Source organism: Phoenix dactylifera, unplaced genomic scaffold (assembly GCF_009389715.1).
Source record: "Phoenix dactylifera cultivar Barhee BC4 unplaced genomic scaffold, palm_55x_up_171113_PBpolish2nd_filt_p 000542F, whole genome shotgun sequence".
NCBI lineage: Eukaryota > Viridiplantae > Streptophyta > Magnoliopsida > Arecales > Arecaceae > Phoenix > Phoenix dactylifera.
Genome location: NW_024067951.1, coordinates 262,529 through 279,396, shown reverse-complemented (window position 1 = coordinate 279,396; position 16,868 = coordinate 262,529). Strand labels below are relative to the sequence as shown.

Sequence of the window (16,868 nt, the reverse complement as noted above, 5' to 3'; positions counted from 1 at the left end):
ATCATTGGGCTTTTTAGATTTTATATACTTTGTGATTTCAGCACTAAGGCATGGAAATTAGGTTTTTTTTTTTTGAAATTCACTTTTTTTTTTGTTTTTTTTTTTAAATTCACTTTTTTTCTTGAAATTCACTTAAACATGTGAAAATGCGAAAAATTCCTTTAAAAATTCGAATCCTATACCCCCCAACCTAGATCAGACATTGTCCTCAATGTTTTTTTTAATATTATATTATTTTTTTTATTTTTTTATTTATTTTTTTTATTTATTTTTTTATTTTAGTTTGGACGAAAATATGATGCAAATGGAGGATAGAAGCATTTTACCGTAGTTGCATCAGTAATATGAGGACACCTGAAAAAAATACGACAAGAAAATATGCAAAAATAACCTACGAGAATTGGGTTGCCTCCCAATAAGCGCTAAGTTTAACGTCTTCAGCCAGACGCAGTGCATCCTTATCAAATCATACCGGGTATAGTTGATTCTAATGTTCTGATCTCAGCTCGAATATTCCTAAGGGTCCGTTCTATTTCAGGGTCAAAAGGTAATAGTTCAGGAGATCTGGAACGACACCCTAGCATGTACCAATACTTTTCAGATCAGTCACGTACAGTCAAGCATGCACTAAAAGAAAAATACTTCAAATCCTTGTATTCGCCCTAAAATCACTAGACAGCTCCTAACTGGTTTGAAGATGGCACCTAAGCCTCCAATCCGGTCTAATGACTGAGTTGACCGGGTAAGCTCCCAGGTAAGTGGGGGGGTCACGATGCGTTGCAAAGGTCCCACTTAAAAACCACTTGCCTCGAACAGATGAACTGTCTCCCTTGGGACAAAGCTTGCCTAGACATCAACTGAGCCACAGAGCGAAATTGGTGCAACTTTCGGTGATCTTCGTCCTATTGAGCTCGAATGTCCCTAGGGGCCAACGTCTAATTGATTTTAATTAAGGTGATAGCTATGTGCAAATTGGTTCACCTAATTTGGGCAAGAATCTGGTGATGAAATCCAGTTCTTATCTTGATGGGGTGATTGCCCTTACTATGTGCGGATTAATTGGTGTATGTGTATCAAGCATGCATTCACACTTTTACTAAAATTAAAATCAAACAATCACCACAAAATTTCAAGCAAACTGGAAATCAATTTCAATAAGAAAGGTTCAGATGTTACCAAAGAGAATTTCCTCAGCAATTTTTTTATTTTTTTTTCTTTCGGCAAACCTCTACAGCAGTTTCCTTTTTGATCGTCCCAGATGTCCTCTTCGATTCCTGATCAAGAAAAATCAAAAATTAGTGAGAGAAAGGAGATAAAAAAAGTATCAAAAATAGAAAATATTTTTATTTTATTTTAGATATATATATTTTTTGAAAGTTTTTTTTTTTGAAAGTTCTTTTTTTTTAATGAAAAGAAAAACAACTATGCTAACAATCCCCGGCAACGGCGCCAAAAATTGATAGTCAACTTTAAAGACCACGCAATAGCACGTATCTGGTAGGATAGTGATTACGGATATCGAACCACAGGGATTGGGGTACAGTTGTTTTTCTTTTAAAAAAAATAAAAATATTTAAAAGGAAGAGTTTGTAAAGAAAAACTAAACTAAGGAATTTAATAAAGCAAAATGCAATTAAAAGGATAGCAGTTTGAGGAAAACTGATAGTCAACTTTAAAGACCACGCAATAGCACGTATCTAGTAGGATAGTGATTACGGGTATCGATCCACAGGGATTGGGGTATAGTTGTTTTTCTTAAAAATAAAAATATTTGAAAAAGGATGAATTTGTGAAACTAAGCAATTTAATAAAAGAAAATGCAATTAAAAGGATATCAGTTGGAGGAACCTAGGGCATGGAATTCACCACTAACATCGGAACAAGGATTAATTATATTTTATTTCGTTCTTGGATTAACATGCAAATTGGCTACAAGCCTAATAAGCATTTAAATAAAAATTCACTAAAGTAATTTGGGCATAATCCATCTTCAGTAGGCATGAAATGTCTACCCTAATCTAAGGTGGCAGTACATCGCATCTTCCCTAAGCATGGACTATCTTATATTTACCTAGTGATCATGAAGAACAGTTGTACGAACATCATACTTAAAATCACAGAAATTAAATATGATTCAAAAGAATATATCCATTAAAAACAATAAGTTCATACAACCCCAAGAATATAAAATCAAATATAAAACCCATGTCCCTGTGTTAAGGCTGCATCCAGCCCTAGAGAAGAGATCAGCCTTGCATGGAGTTGGAGACGGCAGCAGCAGCACAGCAGCAGGCTCCCATCTCTCCCTCTTTCTTTATTTTTTTTCTTTGGGAAATTATTCCCAAAATGACCAAAACTCTTCTCTCCCTTCTCTGTTTCCGTGGGACTCCGCCTCCGAAGAGCTTCATGATGGGAGCAGCCCCCTATGGGGGAAGAGGGAATGCCCCCCGGTGGGGAAGGAGGAATGAGTCCCAGAGAAGAGAACTCCCTTCCTTTTATAGCCTCTGTTAGCATCCGGAGGATAAGCTTCCCGAGTGAAAAGATGAGGATGGAGGAACGGCTTCTGTTCCACGGCAGCGAGCGACGCGTAGAAGATTTAATCCGAGCGTTGGGATTATAGTTTGGGAACTGATTTCGTTGAAGTTAGCTTCATCCTTGAGTTGGTATGCTGTTGGGATTTGATTCCGAAGCAGAGGAAGGTGAGCTGGTAGTTGATCCAGAAGTCTGTTGCTTGATCTTCGGCTGCAGGGGGGTGACGAGGATGTTGAAGAAACAGGATGGGGGGAATCCAGAAGCAAGGAATCACGGAAAAGATGGGCACAGGCGCGAGGGATTCGGAAGAGATGAAGCTGGGAGATGATGTGGAACAGGGGATGACACGCGGATGGATCTGTGATGAAGAAACGATGGGAAGACGACACGGATGCGAGGGGAAGTTTGGATGTGAGCGTGGGAAGGATGAGGATGGGTTTGTTAGAGATGTTATCCTGGCTGGCAGCAGGATATCCGGATGAAGAGGGTGGCTGGGAAGGACATGGAGGAGACGCAGCTCTATCGTGGAACAGGGGAGTTGGGATGTGATCTGGACTTGGTTCGGAAGAAGGATACTGCTGGGATTTGAGTTTATCCCACGAGCGTTCGGAAGAAATGGGGTGCTGATCCGAACGGGAGAAGATCACGGTTGGGAGAAAGATGCGGGATGAAGTTAGATCAACGTGGATGTGATTCCGAGGGAAGTTGCTTGTTTTGCGGAAAGGATTAAGGACTGACGCTGGGAAGGATAAGATTGAAACAGGGGAGCTGGGAACGCTTGGATGAAGGGAGTTTGAAAAAAAACAAACGCGAGAGAAGGAAGATTGTTTGGGAGGAAATGGATGTGAGAGAAAGATGAGCTCGGAAAAGGGGAACCGGGAGCTGATCCTTGAATCACGGACGGGAGGGAGGACACGCGTGAGATGAGCGGAAGCCTGGCTTTATCCATGGGCGATGAAGGCTAGATTCAGCTGGGATTTGGAACAGGGGTTTGATCTGGGATGCTGAAAGTGGGAGAATCAACGTGCGGGTAGCAACCGATTCCAAACAGAAAGGAGATTGACTTGTGATTCGGAAGAGAATATCAAGTTCGGAAGGCTCATCCTGGTTGGGATCTAATGCTTATCTTACGGGAGGGAGCTTGGACTCGGTTGTACGATGGAATGATCTGGAAGTTGGGAGGAAGGAACTCGGGATGAGCGTGGGAGCTGTCCGTGAAGAAAGGGAACGGTTGGGTAGTTGGGATCTCTGTTCTTCCGTGGCGGATGCAGAGGATTGGAGTTTATCCGGGTTGTATTTGGACGTGGAGATCACATGGGATCCGGCTTTGGGATATAGATTAACGGGATGAAGGCTGGGATTCATCACAGATGATTCGGGAGGATATGGCTCATGAACGAGATGCACGGAGATTCGTGAAAGGTATTTGTTCGGGATGAGCTCAATGTTGGAAAAGAAAATTGGGCTCGACTCTAATTGGTTGGAAAGATCCAATTCATGGGGTGCATGCTATTTGGGTTCAGGGGTCATCCCAGATGAATTTGATTCGACCTGCATACATTAGATGGACTAATAAAATCAAGCAAAATCGAATTATTTTTAATAATGCAATGATGAAGGGGAACACGTTTTCTTTAGTTAAATTTATAAAATATGTGAATTAAAATAATGATAATTTAGCACTTGTCACACCCCCCAACCTACATTTTGCTAGTCCTCAAGCAAAATAAAAACTAACTCACTTTCGCAGGAATCGCGATTGCATTTACCGTATGCAATAAGGCTTTAAACCCCTAGGTGGCCCTAGTGGACGAGTTTTGTCTCGTGAGGGTTTCCGGCTCAGATACCCACAAACTGCTGTCGAAAGAATTTATTGTTTTATAAAATCTAATTTCAAATGCATTATTGCCAAGAATTTCAAAAGCACACAAAGTTTTAATTACTAAGTCAGCCCAAATCCTAGATCAAGATGCAACTTAAGTTGAAGTCATTAAGTTTCCGTTAGAGAGTTGTAAGGCTAATTTATACTTGGGTGCTCGGTGATGTCTGGACCATACACAAGCTAAGGCTTTAGATCCCCAAAATACTGCTAAAGCTAGTAGTTTCCAAGAATTGGTCAGATAAGACCTAATCACTGATTCAAAATCATCCTATCTTGCAGGATTTCGAGAGTTGTGGATGTTTACTTTAATACCTCATGGGCTTTATCTGTAATATTCCAGTTTACTCGAATTTTTACAACGACGGCTTTCACACAATCGTCTTTTTCAAGGTTAATATTATATTTTTTTCTCTTTTTCTTTTTCTCTTTTTTTTTTTTTGAGTTTTATAAATTACGCACTTTTACTCTTGTAATGATTCCTCCGTGTAGCGAGCACTCAGTCAACACTCCCACACCAGATGGCGTAAGGTGTTGGGCATCAAGACTCCCCTACGGACCTATGCTCGGGTTCCTCATTACAAGCCCGCTGACCTTTGACGATAGGTAGCCCTTTTCGATGTACCTGACTAAATTCACTTTTTTTTTTAATAAATACGGGATAATAGTGAATTAGATATGAATGATTCATCAGGACTCAAGGTTGCTACTAGACTTAGTAACATAATGTTGAACCTAATCCTTAGAAGTGCAGGCCATGTGTGTTGTGAAATTCCAAAGTAAAAATTATCTTACAACTCGCTAAAAGAATTTTTAATAAAAAGAACTCAAATTGACTTACTCCTGACTAGTTATTGGGCTTTTTAGATTTTATATACTTTGTGTGTTTATCATTTTAGCACTAAAGCATAGAAATTAGTTGTGTTTTTTTTTTTTTTTTTGAAATTCATTTTTTTTTTGAAATTCACTTAAAAATGTGAAAATGCAAAAAATTCCTTTAAAATTCAAATCCTATTACCCCCCAACCTAGATCAGACATTGTCCTCAATGTTTTTTTTTTGAATATTATATTATTATTATTTTTTTAATTTTTTTTTAAATAATATTATATTATTATTTTTTTTATTTTTTTTTATTATTATAAAAATATGATGCATATGGAGGATAGAAACATTGTATCGTAGTTGCATCAGTAATATGAGGGATCCTGTTAAGAAAAAAAAATGCGACAAGAAAATATGCAAAAATAACCAACGAGAATTGGGTTGCCTCCCAACAAGCGCTAAGTTTAACGTCTTCAGCCAGACGCATCAGGCGCAGTTAAGCATGCATTAAAAGAAAAACACATCAATTCCTCATGTTTGCCCTAAAATCACTAGACAGCTCCTAACTGGTTTGAAGAGGGCACCTAAGCCTCCAATCCGGTCTAATGAACTGAGTTGACCAGGTAAGCTCCCAGGTAAGTGGAGGGGTCACGATGCGTTTGCAAAGGTCCCACTTAAAACCCACTTGCCTCGAACAGATGAACTGTCTCCCTTAAAGGGACAAAGCTTGCCTAGACATCAACTAAGCCACAGAGCGAAATTGGTGTAACTTTCGGTGATCTTCATCCTATTGAGCTCGAATGTCCCTAGGGGCCAACGTCTAATTGATTTTAATTAAGGTGAAAGCTATGTGAGAATTGATTTACCTAGTTTGGGCAAGAATCTGGTGATGAAATCCAGTTCTTATCTTGTGGGGTGATTGCCCTTACTATGTGCAAATTAATTGGTGTATGTGTATCAAGCATGCATTCACACTTTTGCTAAAATTAAAATCAAACAATCATCACAAAATTTCAGGCTATTTAGGAATCAATTTAAATATGAAAGGTTCAGATGTTACCAAGAGGAATTTTTCCAGCAATTTTTAAAGCAAACCTTTATAGCATTCCTCTGCCAATAGTTCCCTTTTTTATCGCTCCAGATTTTTTTCTTTGATTCCTGATCAAATAATATCAAAAGAAAAATCAAAAATTAGTAAGAGGTAAAAAAGATAAGGAAAGTAACAAAAATAGAAAATATTTTTATTCTATTTTTTTATTTTTCGAATTTTTTTTTGAAAAATTTTTTTTTAATAAAAAGAAAAACAACTATGCTACCAGTCCCCGGCAACGGCGCCAAAAATTGATAGTCAACTTTAAAGACCACGCAATAGCACGTATCTAGTAGGATAGTGATTACAGGTATCGATCCACAGGAATTGGGGTATAGTTATTTTTCTTAAAAATAAAAATATTTGAAAAAGGATGAATTTGTGAAACTAAGCAATTTAATAAAAGAAAATGCAATTAAAAGGATATCAGTTGGAGGAACCTAGGGCATGGAATTCACCACTAACATCGGAACAAGGATTAATTATATTTTATTTCGTTCTTGGATTAACATGCAAATTGGCTACAAGCCTAATAAGCATTTAAATAAAAATTCACTAAAGTAATTTGGGCATAATCCATCTTCAGTAGGCATGAAATGTCTACCCTAATCTAAGGTGGCAGTACATCGCATCTTCCCTAAGCATGGACTATCTTATATTTACCTAGTGATCATGAAGAACAGTTGTACGAACATCATACTTAAAATCACAGAAATTAAATATGATTCCAAAGAATATATCCATTAAAAACAATAAGTTCATACAACCCCAAGAATATAAAATCAAATATAAAACCCATGTCCCTGTGTTAAGGCTGCATCCAGCCCTAGAGAAGAGATCAGCCTTGCATGGAGTTGGAGACGGCAGCAGCAGCACAGCAGCAGGCTCCCATCTCTCCCTCTTTCTTTATTTTTTTTCTTTGGGAAATCATTCCCAAAATGACCAAAACTCTTCTCTCCCTTCTCTGTTTCCGTGGGACTCCGCCTCCGAAGAGCTTCATGATGGGAGCAGCCCCCTATGGGGGAAGAGGGAATGCCCCCCGGTGGGGAAGGAGGAATGAGTCCCAGAGAAGAGAACTCCCTTCCTTTTATAGCCTCTGTTAGCATCCGGAGGATAAGCTTCCCGAGTGAAAAGATGAGGATGGAGGAACGGCTTCTGTTCCACGGCAGCGAGCGACGCGTAGAAGATTTAATCCGAGCGTTGGGATTATAGTTTGGGAACTGATTTCGTTGAAGTTAGCTTCATCCTTGAGTTGGTATGCTGTTGGGATTTGATTCCGAAGCAGAGGAAGGTGAGCTGGTAGTTGATCCAGAAGTCTGTTGCTTGATCTTCGGCTGCAGGGGGGTGACGAGGATGTTGAAGAAACAGGATGGGGGGAATCCAGAAGCAAGGAATCACGGAAAAGATGGGCACAGGCGCGAGGGATTCGGAAGAGATGAAGCTGGGAGATGATGTGGAACAGGGGATGACACGCGGATGGATCTGTGATGAAGAAACGATGGGAAGACGACACGGATGCGAGGGGAAGTTTGGATGTGAGCGTGGGAAGGATGAGGATGGGTTTGTTAGAGATGTTATCCTGGCTGGCAGCAGGATATCCGGATGAAGAGGGTGGCTGGGAAGGACATGGAGGAGACGCAGCTCTATCGTGGAACAGGGGAGTTGGGATGTGATCTGGACTTGGTTCGGAAGAAGGATACGGCTGGGATTTGAGTTTATCCCACGGGCGTTCGGAAGAAATGGGGTGCTGATCCGAACGGGAGAAGATCACGGTTGGGAGAAAGATGCGGGATGAAGTTAGATCAACGTGGATGTGATTCCGAGGGAAGTTGCTTGTTTTGCGGAAAGGATTAAGGACTGAAGCTGGGAAGGATAAGATTGAAACAGGGGAGCTGGGAACGCTTGGATGAAGGGAGTTTGAAAAAAAACAAACGCGAGAGAAGGAAGATTGTTTGGGAGGAAATGGATGTGAGAGAAAGATGAGCTCGGAAAAGGGGAACCGGGAGCTGATCCTTGAATCACGGACGGGAGGGAGGACACGCGTGAGATGAGCGGAAGCCTGGCTTTATCCATGGGCGATGAAGGCTAGATTCAGCTGGGATTTGGAACAGGGGTTTGATCTGGGATGCTGAAAGTGGGAGAATCAACGTGCGGGTAGCAACCGATTCCAAACAGAAAGGAGATTGACTTGTGATTCGGAAGAGAATATCAAGTTCGGAAGGCTCATCCTCGTTGGGATCTAATGCTTATCTTACGGGAGGGAGCTTGGACTCGGTTGTATGATGGAATGATCTGGAAGTTGGGAGGAAGGAACTCGGGATGAGCGTGGGAGCTGTCCGTGAAGAAAGGGAACGGTTGGGTAGTTGGGATCTCTGTTCTTCCGTGGCGGATGCAGAGGATTGGAGTTTATCCGGGTTGTATTTGGACGTGGAGATCACATGGGATCCGGCTTTGGGATATAGATTAACGGGATGAAGGCTGGGATTCATCACAGATGATTCGGGAGGATATGGCTCATGAACGAGATGCACGGAGATTTGTGAAAGGAATTTGTTCGGGATGAGCTCAATGTTGGAAAAGAAAATTGGGCTCGACTCTAATTGGTTGGAAAGATCCAATTCATGGGGTGCATGCTATTTGGGTTCAGGGGTCATCCCAGATGAATTTGATTCGACCTGCATACATTAGATGGACTAATAAAATCAAGCAAAATCGAATTATTTTTAATAATGCAATGATGAAGGGGAACACGTTTTCTTTAGTTAAATTTATAAAATATGTGAATTAAAATAATGATAAGTGCTATGAATAAGATATTAATTTGTACATTATTTAGCACTTATCAGAAACCTAGGGCAAGGAATTCACCACTAACATCAGAACAAGGGTTATTTATAATTTATTTCGTTCTTGGATTAATATGCAAATTGGCTACAAGCCTAAAAAGCATTCGAATAAAATTTCACAAAAGTAATTTAGGCATAATCCATCTTCAGTTGGCATGCAATGTCTACCCTAAACTAATGCGGTAGCACACCACATCTTCCTTAAGCATGGACTATCTTATATTTACCTAGTGATCATGAAGAACAATTGTATAAACGTCATATTTAAAATCACAGAAATTAAATATGAGATGAAATAAAATATTCATTAGAAGCAAAATAAGGTTTATACAACTCCAAGAATAGAAATCAAAATATAAAACCCTTGGCCCTTTGCTAGGGCTACATCCAGCCCTAGAGAGAATATCAGCCTTCCATGGAGTGGTAGACGGCAGCAGCAGCACAGCAGCAGGCTTCCATCTTCATATAAAAATCTTTTCCTTCCATCCCACTCTCTCTATTCCCAAAATATGACAAAGTATTCTCTCCCTCTCTTTTCTCTTTTTTTTTTTTTATTTTTTTCGTGGGAACTTGGCTTCTGCCCTGTTCTCCCAGGATGCTCCGCCGACTCCCTTCGGTGAGGAAGAAGGGATAAAGGGAGCAGCCCCCTCCCCTGGTGGGGAAGAGGAGGAATGCCCCCCGGTGGGGGAAGAGGGAATGAATGCTCCTCTGTTCACGCTTGACCCCTTTTATAGGCTACCCACCTCCATCTCTCCTCCTCCCTATTTTCCTTCGAGATAAGGATAGATTAAAGTGGGATAAGGCTGCGAGATCTCTGCGTTGTAGATGCTGGCTCTGGTCCCGATCACTTGAACAACCTGTGAGGATAAGCTTTGATTTCGTTTTCTTGTAACAGAGGATCCGGCAAAGATGAATTGGCTGGGAGCTTATCCACCGAGAAGAATGCGGGGATTTGTTCTTTGGATGGCTGGTTGCAGACAAGAGGATGATGCTGATTTGTAACCGGGATAAGATTTGTTCCGTTGGGAACAGAGGAGCTGGTAGCAGGGGATAGCGGGGATGCATGATTGATGCATACGGCTGAAGATGCGGAGAGGATGAGCTTAATCCATGGGCGATGGAATTCCGTTCCGAATGGGATAAGATCTAGGAAGATGATGCGGATGCTGGGGAGATTGGTTTTGCTTCGCGGAAGGAGTTGGGAAAGATGCGGATTGGCTCACGGAAAGCTGGAGACGTTGTGAAGATACGATGGGAAGAGGATGAGGATGGATTGGTTCGAAAACAGAGGAAGATGTGGACGCGGAGTAACAGGGGTTCCTTTGGTTCTAATCTAGATTCGGTTTGAGGAGGACTCGGAAGAGGAAATGGACTGGGAGCGTGGAGTTGGGAGGTTAGGAAGATGCTGGGAACAAGAGGAAGAAGCTGGGGTCAATCCGGAGTGCGTGATGCATGGGAGGAATTGTCACGGGTGAAAGCGGTTTGGGATGCAGAAGCTTCGGAAGAATGAAGCAGCTGGGAGCAAGGGATTTCGTTTGGATATTGGTTTTAGATGAATGGCGTGGAGAAGATAAGGATGAGTTCGGTGGGTGATGAAGATGAACTCCTAGATTTATTTCGCTGAGAGGAGACGTTGTGGATGAAAGGTTGGGAGTGAGCAGGCGATGGGAAGATGAACACGGTTGAAGCTGGGAGGAACTTGGATCAAGCTTTGGAGCAGATGTTTCGGGAGGATATGGCTCACGGCTGAGAAGACTTGATCCTTTGATGCTTGGAGGTTTGTGAGATTTGATTTTATCCTGTGGAGATGGAATCAATTCCGAACGGGAAGAGGAAACGAATTCATGAGCTGGGATGTTCGGAAGGAATCAAGTGAAAGGTGGAATGTGGGAGGAAATTGGATATGGATGAATCTGGGAGATGATAGGATGTTGTCCACGGTTGAGATGAAGATGCCGGGAAGCTAATCCGTGGCATTGGAGATTCACTGGGATTTGAAGAAGGGATAAGGATGCAAGCGGCTGGATTGGTTTGGAAGAGGAAAGAGGCTATCGCGAATGAGAGTAATCCAGAGAAGATGGGATCCTGGCTCTATCTTGGGATGCTGGGATCTAGCGGAAGGAGCTGTGTTTTTGAATCCATCCCGTGGATCATGCGGGAGGTCTTGTTTTGGTTTTGTCCGTGGGAACTGAGAAGGACGTGGATGCACTTGGATAGTTGGATGTTGATGAGGAACGCATGGGGTGCATCACGGAAGGTAGGAAATGCTGGATCATGATTGGATGTATGTTTGTTTGCAAAGTAATCCTGCCATCCAGGCGTTCATAATTCTTCTTACTTTTGAAATCCCATGTACTTTGGCATGTGTCATTCGGGATGGCTACCATGTGTGCTCTAGCGTGATCAGGCTTCATGGTTATAAGTCAGATGATGGGTTTGACCCGACCTGCATACGTTGAATTCGACCCAAAATAATTAAATCAAACTCGAATTATCGAATAATTTATTAAAATGCAATGATGAAGGGAAACACATTTTTTTATGTTTACATTTAAAATATATGCATAATAATAATAATAAGTGCTATGTAAAATAAATAAATTTATTCATTATTTAGCACTTATCACACCCCCCAACCTACATTTTGCTAGTCCTCGAGCAAAATAAAAACTAACTCACTTTCGCAGGAATCGCGATTGCATTTACCGTATGCAATAAGGCTTTAAACCCCTTGGTGGCCCTAGTGGACGAGTTTTGTCTCGTGAGGGTTTCCGGCTCAGATACCCACAAACTGTTGTCTCTACCCAAAGAGTTTATTGCTTTATAAAATCTAATTTCAAATGCATAAGTGCCAAGAATTTCAAAAGCCCACAAAGTTTTAATTACTAAGTCAGCCCAAATCCTAGGTCAGTATGCAACTTAAGTTGAAGTTATTAAGTTTCCGTTAGAGAGTTGTAAGGCTTATTTATACTTGGGTGCTCGGTGATATATGGACCATACACAAGCTAAGGCTTTAGATTCCTCAAAATACTGCTAAAACTAGTAGTTTCCAAGAATTGGTCAGATAAGACCTATTCACTGATTCAAAATCATCCTACCTTGCAGGATTTCGAGAGTTGTGGATGTTTACTTTAATACCTCATGGGCTTTATCTGTAATATTCCAGTTTACTCGAATTTTTACAACGACGGCTTTCACACTATCGTCTTTTTCAAGGTCAATATTATTTTCTCTTTTCTCTTTTTTTATTTTTTTTATTTTTTTTTATTTTTTTATTTTTTATTATTTTTTTATTTTATATTTATTACGCACTTTTACTCTTGTAATGATTCCTCCATGTAACGAGCATTCAGTCAACACTCCCACACCAGATGGCATAAGGTGTTAGGCATCATGACTCCCCTACGGACCTATGCTCGGATTCATCATTGCAAGCCCGCTGACCTTTAACAATAGGTAGCCCTTTTCGATGTATCTGACTAAATTCGCTTCTTTTTTTTTTTAATAGCGAATTAGATAGGTATGATTCATCAGGACTCAAGGTTGCTACCAGACTTAACAACATCATGTTAAACCTAACCCTTAGAAGTGCAGGCCATACGTGTTGTGAAATTTCAAAGTAAAAATTATCTTACAACTCGCTAAAAGAATTTTTAATGAAAAGAACTCAAATTGACTTATTCCTGACTAATCATTGGGCTTTTTAGATTTTATATACTTTATGATCATTTCAGCACTAAGGCATAGAAATTAGGTTTTTTTTTTGAAATTCACTTTTTTTTGTTTTTTTTTTAAATTCACTTTTTTTTTGAAATTCACTTAAAAATGTGAAAATGCGAAAAATTCCTTTAAAAATTCGAATCCTATACCCCCCAACCTAGATCAGACATTGTCCTCAATGTTTTTTTTAATATTATATTATTATTTTTACTTTTTTATTTATTTTTTTATTTATTTTTTTATTTATTTTTTAATTTTAGTTTGGACGAAAATATGATGCAAATGGAGGATAGAAGCATTTTACCGTAGTTGCATCAGTAATATGAGGACACCTGAAAAAAAATACGACAAGAAAATATGCAAAAATAACCTACGAGAATTGGGTTGCCTCCCAACAAGCGCTAAGTTTAACGTCTTCAGCCAGACGCAGTGCATCCTTATCAAATCATACCGGGTATAGTTGATTCTAATGTTCTGATCTCAGCTCGAATATTCCTAAGGGTCCGTTCTATTTCAGGGTCAAAAGGTAATAGTTCAGGAGATCTGGAACGACACCCTAGCATGCACCAATACTTTTCAGATCAGTCACGTACAGTCAAGCATGCACTAAAAGAAAAATACATCAAATCCTTGTATTCGCCCTAAAATCACTAGACAGCTCCTAACTGGTTTGAAGATGGCACCTAAGCCTCCAATCCGGTCTAATGACTGAGTTGACCAGGTAAGCTCCCAGGTAAGTGGGGGGGTCACGATGCGTTGCAAAGGTCCCACTTAAAAACTACTTGCCTCGAACAGATGAACTGTCTCCCTTGGGACAAAGCTTGCCTAGACATCAACTGAGCCACAGAGCAAAATTGGTGCAACTTTCGGTGATCTTCATCCTATTGAGCTCGAATGTCCCTAGGGGCCAACGTCTAATTGATTTTAATTAAGGTGATAGCTATGTGCAAATTGGTTCACCTAATTTGGGCAAGAATCTGGTGATGAAATCCAGTTTTTATCTTGATGGGGTGATTGCCCTTACTATGTGCGGATTAATTGGTGTATGTGTATCAAGCATGCATTCACACTTTTACTAAAATTAAAATCAAACAATCACCACAAAATTTCAAGCAAACTGGGAATCAATTTCAATAAGAAAGGTTCAGATGTTACCAAAGGGAATTTCCTCAGCAATTTTTTTATTTTTTTTCTTTCGGCAAACCTCTACAGCAGTTCCCTTTTTGATCGTCCCAGATGTCCTCTTCGATTCCTGATCAAGAAAAATCAAAAATTAGTAAGAGAGAAAGGAGATAAGAAAAGTATCAAAAATAGAAAATATTTTTATTTTATTTTAGATATATATTTTTTGAAAGTTTTTTTTTTAAAGTTTTTTTTTTTAATGAAAAGAAAAACAACTATGCTAACAATCCCCGGCAACGGCGCCAAAAATTGATAGTCAACTTTAAAGACCACGCAATAGCACGTATCTGGTAGGATAGTGATTACGGGTATCGATCCACAGGGATTGGGGTACAGTTGTTTTTCTTTTAAAAAAAATAAAAATATTTAAAAGGAAGAGTTTGTGAAGAAAAACTAAACTAAGGAATTTAATAAAGCAAAATGCAATTAAAAGGATAGCAGTTTGAGGGAAACCTAGGGCAAAAAATTCACCACTAACATCAGAACAAGGGTTATTTATAATTTATTTCGTTCTTGGATTAATATGCAAATTGGCTACAAGCCTAAAAAGCATTCGAATAAAATTTCACAAAAGTAATTTAGGCATAATCCATCTTCAGTTGGCATGCAATGTCTACCCTAAACTAATGCGGTAGCACACCACATCTTCCTTAAGCATGGACTATCTTATATTTACCTAGTGATCATGAAGAACAATTGTATAAACGTCATATTTAAAATCACATAAATTAAATATGAGATGAAATAAAATATTCATTAGAAGCAAAATAAGGTTTATACAACTCCAAGAATAGAAATCAAAATATAAAACCCTTGGCCCTTTGCTAGGGCTACATCCAGCCATAGAGAGAATATCAGCCTTCCATGGAGTGGTAGACGGCAGCAGCAGCACAGCAGCAGGCTTCCATCTTCATATAAAAATCTTTTCCTTCCATCCCACTCTCTCTATTCCCAAAATATCACAAAGTATTCTCTCCCTCTCTTTTCTCTTTTTTTTTTTTTATTTTTTTCGTGGGAACTTGGCTTCTCCCCTGTTCTCCCAGGATGCTCCGCCGACTCCCTTCGGTGAGGAAGAAGGGATAAAGGGAGCAGCCCCCTCCCCTGGTGGGGAAGAGGAGGAATGCCCCCTGGTGGGGGAAGAGGGAATGAATGCTCCTCTGTTCACGCTTGACCCCTTTTATAGGCTGCCCACCTCCATCTCTCCTCCTCCCTATTTTCCTTCGAGATAAGGATAGATTAAAGTGGGATAAGGCTGCGAGATCTCTGCGTTGTAGATGCTGGCTCTGGTCCCGATCACTTGAACAACCTGTGAGGATAAGCTTTGATTTCATTTTCTTGTAACAGAGGATCCGGCAAAGATGAATTGGCTGGGAGCTTATCCACCGAGAAGAATGCGGGGATTTGTTCTTTGGATGGCTGGTTGCAGACAAGAGGATGATGCTGATTTGTAACCGGGATAAGATTTGTTCCGTTGGGAACAGAGGAGCTGGTAGCAGGGGATAGCGGGGATGCATGATTGATGCATACGGCTGAAGATGCGGAGAGGATGAGCTTAATCCATGGGCGATGGAATTCCGTTCCGAATGGGATAAGATCTAGGAAGATGATGCGGATGCTGGGGAGATTGGTTTTGCATCGCGGAAGGAGTTGGGAAAGATGCGGATTGGCTCACGGAAAGCTGGAGACGTTGTGAAGATACGATGGGAAGAGGATGAGGATGGATTGGTTCGAAAACAGAGGAAGATGTGGACGCGGAGAAACAGGGGTTCCTTTGGTTCTAATCTAGATTCGGTTTGAGGAGGACTCGGAAGAGGAAATGGACTGGGAGCGTGGAGTTGGGAGGTTAGGAAGATGCTGGGAACAAGAGGAAGAAGCTGGGGTCAATCCGGAGTGCGTGATGCATGGGAGGAATTGTCACGGGTGGAAGCGGTTTGGGATGCAGAAGCTTCGAAAGAATGAAGCAGCTGGGAGCAAGGGATTTCGTTTGGATATTGGTTTTAGATGAATGGCGTGGAGAAGATAAGGATGAGTTCGGTGGGTGATGAAGATGAACTCCTAGATTTATTTCGCTGAGAGGAGACGTTGTGGATGAAAGGTTGGGAGTGAGCAGGCGATGGGAAGATGAACATGGTTGAAGCTGGGAGGAACTTGGATCAAGCTTTGGAGCGGATGTTTCGGGAGGATATGGCTCACGGCTGAGAAGACTTGATCCTTTGATGCTTGGAGGTTTGTGAGATTTGATTTTATCCTGTGGAGATGGAATCAATTCCGAACGGGAAGAGGAAACGAATTCATGAGCTGGGATGTTCGGAAGGAATCAAGTGAAAGGTGGAATGTGGGAGGAAATTGGATATGGATGAATCTGGGAGATGATAGGATGTTGTCCACGGTTGAGATGAAGATGCCGGGAAGCTAATCCGTGGCATTGGAGATTCACTGGGATTTGAAGAAGGGATAAGGATGCAAGCGGCTGGATTGGTTTGGAAGAGGAAAGAGGCTATCGCGAATGAGAGTAATCTAGAGAAGATGGGATCCTGGCTCTATCTTGGGATGCTGGGATCTAGCGGAAGGAGCTGTGTTTTTGAATCCATCCCGTGGATCATGCGGGAGGTCTTGTTTTGGTGTGGTCCGTGGGAACTGAGAAGGACGTGGATGCACTTGGATAGTTGGATGTTGATGAGGAACGCATGGGGTGCATCACGGAAGGTAGGAAATGCTGGATCATGATTGGATGTATGTTTGTTTGCAAAGTAATCCTGCCATCCAGGCGTTCATAATTCTTCTTACTTTTGAAA

General features: G+C 40.8%; 1 long non-coding RNA gene across 1 annotated transcript; it reads right to left on the bottom strand.

The window, feature by feature from the left end:
• Positions 1 to 11,316: 11,316 nt before the first annotated feature.
• Positions 11,317 to 14,087, bottom strand: LOC120106386. Its single transcript, XR_005508550.1, has 2 exons — positions 14,047 to 14,087; positions 11,317 to 11,617 (listed from the first exon to the last, which is right to left on the bottom strand). It is a non-coding gene; the product is annotated as an uncharacterized LOC120106386 (long non-coding RNA).
• Between the last annotated feature and the right edge of the window lie 2,781 nt (positions 14,088 to 16,868).